Raw genomic sequence first — 3,518 nt, 5'->3', positions numbered from 1 at the left:
AGTGTGTGTTGTAATTTTAAACGAGAGTTGTAAATAAAAAATGCAAAATAAAGAGAGAGACTTTCAGAGAGATGGTGGATCCCGCTCAGAGGCAAATGGCTGGGATCCCATCCGATCCAGCCTGAGAAAATGCTAATTTCTCCGCCTCTGAGGCTGACAGACTCACCCCGGTTGCTATGTGAAAACATTCCCGTCTCCACCTGGAATTTCCTCCAGGTCCACCTGCTCTCGTGAGCGGGCCGCCCTCTCATCGCCGGGTGGCGCGTGAAGCATGCTGTGATCTCCTGGTGGCCACCTTTCCTGAGGGGAGAAAAAATGCATGACTCATGGGTTGGGAAAGAAAGGCAGCATCTGGGCAAAATAAGTGGGCGGGTCCCTGGGCATTGCTCCAGAAACCCGACTTTCTATGGGAATTTTAGAATATTAAAAACTATAAAAACACTGTTTTTTCACCCTTGGTACCTTTAAGACAGTGGGACTTCAACTCCCAGAATTCCTCAGCCAACATGGCTGCCTGCGGAATTCTGGGAGTTGTTCACCCATCTTAAAGTTACCAGGGTTGCTAACAGCTATATTTGTCTGAGGAATTCTGGGAGTTGAAGTCCCCCAATCTTAAAGTTACCAAGGCTGCTAACAGTCATATTGTCTGAGGAATTCTGGGAGTTGAAGTTCACCCATCTTAAAATTACCCGGATTGCTAATAGCAATATTGTCTGAGGAATTCTGGGAGTTGAAGTCCAACCATCTTAAGGTTGAAAAACATCGCTGGGAGCCTTGGTTTTTCTACCATGGCAAATTGAAGATGGATGGACTTCAATTCCCAGAATTCCTCAGCCAACATGGCTGCCTAGGAAATTCTGGGAGTTGAAGTCCATACATCTTAATGTTACCAAGGTTGCCAATAGCCATATTGTCTGAAGATACAGCCATATTGCCTGAGGAATTCTGGGAGTTGAAGTCCAACCATCTTAAAGTTACCAAGGTTGCCAATAGCCGTATTGTCTGAAGAATTCTGGGAGTTGAAGTCCCCCCATCTTAAAAGTTACCAAGGATGCTAACGGCCATATTGTCTGAGGAATTCTGGGAGTTGAAGTCCAACCATTTAAAAGTTGCCAAGGTTTTCCTACCATGGCAAGTTGGAGAAGGGTGGACATCAACTCCCAGAATTCCTCAACCAACATGGCCGCCTACGGAATTCTGGGAGTTGAAGTCAAACCATCTTAAGGTTGAAAAACACGGCTGTGAACCTTGGTTTTTCTACCATGGCAAATTGAAGATGGATGGACTTCAGTTCCCAGAATTCCTCAGCCAACATGGCCACTTAGGGAATTCTGGGAGTTGAAGTCAAACCATCTTAAAGTTGAAAAACACTGTTGTAAACCTTGGTTTTTCTACCATGGCAAATTGAAGATGGATGGACTTCAATTCCCAGAATTCCTCAGCCAACATGGCTGCCTAGGGAATTCTGGGAGTTGAAGCCCAACCATCTTAAAGTTGTCAAGGTTGAAAAACACTGCTATTGCTTGTAAAAAAAAAAAAAAAGCAAATTAAAAGCACCAATTAAGATTGAATTTTGCAGAGAGCCCTCTTAATGTCCCTTCTGAATATCCATAGGCAGCTTATCAAGATTTAATTCAGCATTAAATCTTTTCATGCGGTTTGTGGGTTTTGCAAAGGATTGCTTTGGTGGTTGCGTAATTTAAACCACGCCCTTGCCATAAAATGATATTGGAAGGAGAATTTGGCCAGATTAAATAAATGAATTTGGGTCGCAGATAATAATAATAATAGTAATAATAATGAATACGTTACGACGTCCTAGGCCCCTGGGTGGGGCCCGACTAGTAACCAATGCCAAATCCGGCGAAACAACTGGCCGCTGTGATACAATTGTACAACAACAACAATAATAATAATAATAATAATCAGGTCCCACCGAGACTCGAACTCGGATCGCTGGATTCAGAGTCCAGAGTGCTCACCATTACACCATGGAACCGCGACTGGCGCCCTGTTTCCCCACCGTTCGCTCCCCCGCCGTTGGAAAGGAGGCGGGGGGGGGGGAGGCCGCCCAGCCAATGGCGTCGCTGTTCATTTGCATATCCCGTTCTTTCCTCACTCGGGGCACATTCAGGGAACAAAAAGCGAGGGTTGGAAGTGTGGGCGGGGCCAGGCCCGTTGCTTAGGAGAAGTGGGCGGAGTCTTTCCTCCTCGCTCCAGCTTTTCCGACCCCTCCCTTTCCCCGGGTCGGGTTAACCCTTGAATTGCCAGGCTGGAGTTTTTTTCTCTGTGCAAAAATAAATCCGATTTTTTCTCTCTCTCTTTCTCCCCCAGCTTCCTTCCGACTTTCTTTTTCCCTTCCCTCCTTTTTCTCCCAGGTCCTGGAACATCGATTTACCCGAAGGTTTGTTTCAATGCTTGGCTATGTTTGCAAAAAAATAAAATAAAAAGAGGGATGGGGAAAAAAATTGCAAAAGAGAGATGGCGGAGGTAGAAGAAGGGGGTTGTGTGAAGCGGGTAGAAGCCCGATGGGAGGAGGAATTGCATGGCTTTGCAATCTCAAATGCTATGCATAATTCTGCATTATATGCATAATTCTGTATTTATTTATTCTGTTGTAGGAGGTAGTATATATTGGAGGTGGTGACCCTTTGAGAGCTGCATGCCACAAATGACAATTTCACTTTAATGTATGCCGATTAGTATACATTCTAAGTGACAATAAAGTTATTATTCTATTCTGTTCTAGTCTATTTTTCTTATTCTATTCTAGTTCTGAATTCCATTCTATTCCATATATTCTATTCTAGTTCTGAATTCTATTCCTATTCCTATTCTATTCCATTCTATTCTAATTCTAAATTCTATTCTATTCCATATATTCTATTCTATTCCATATATTCTATTCTATTCCATATATTCTATTCTAGTTCTGAATTCTATTCCTATTCCTATTCTATTCTATTCCATTCTATTCTAATTCTAAATTCTATTCCATTCTATTCCATATATTCTATTCTATTCTAGTTCTGAATTCTATTCCTATTCTATTCCATTCTATTCTAATTCTAAATTCTATTCCATTCTATTCCATATATTCTATTCTATTCTAGTTCTAAATTCTATTCCAGTCTATTCCATATATTCTATTCTATTCTAGTTCTGAATTCTATTCCTATTCTATTCCATTCTATTCTAATTCTAAATTCTATTCCAGTCTATTCCATATATTCTATTCTATTCTAGTTCTAAATTCTATTCCATTCTATTCCATATATTCTATTCTATTCTAGTTCTGAATTCTATTCCTATTCTATTCTATTCCATTCTATTCTAGTTCTAAATTCTATTCCATTCTATTCCATATATTCTATTCTATTCTAGTTCTGAATTCTATTCCTATTCTATTCTATTCCATTCTATTCTAATTCTAAATTCTATAATGAGCCGAGGTGGCGCAGTGGTTAGGGTGCAGTACTGCAGGCCACTTCAGCTGACTGTTATCTGCAGTTCACAGG

The 3,518-nt window shown here is 41.0% G+C and overlaps 1 non-coding gene across 1 annotated transcript; it reads right to left on the bottom strand.

Annotated features, from left to right (window-relative positions):
* Window positions 1-1,927: 1,927 nt before the first annotated feature.
* Window positions 1,928-1,999, bottom strand: TRNAQ-CUG. The gene has a single exon. It is a non-coding gene; the product is annotated as a tRNA-Gln (tRNA).
* Window positions 2,000-3,518: the final 1,519 nt, after the last annotated feature.

This window comes from Thamnophis elegans, unplaced genomic scaffold, assembly GCF_009769535.1.
Source record: "Thamnophis elegans isolate rThaEle1 unplaced genomic scaffold, rThaEle1.pri scaffold_355_arrow_ctg1, whole genome shotgun sequence".
In the NCBI taxonomy this organism is placed as follows: domain Eukaryota; kingdom Metazoa; phylum Chordata; class Lepidosauria; order Squamata; family Colubridae; genus Thamnophis; species Thamnophis elegans.
This window is presented reverse-complemented; position numbering and strand designations above follow the sequence as displayed.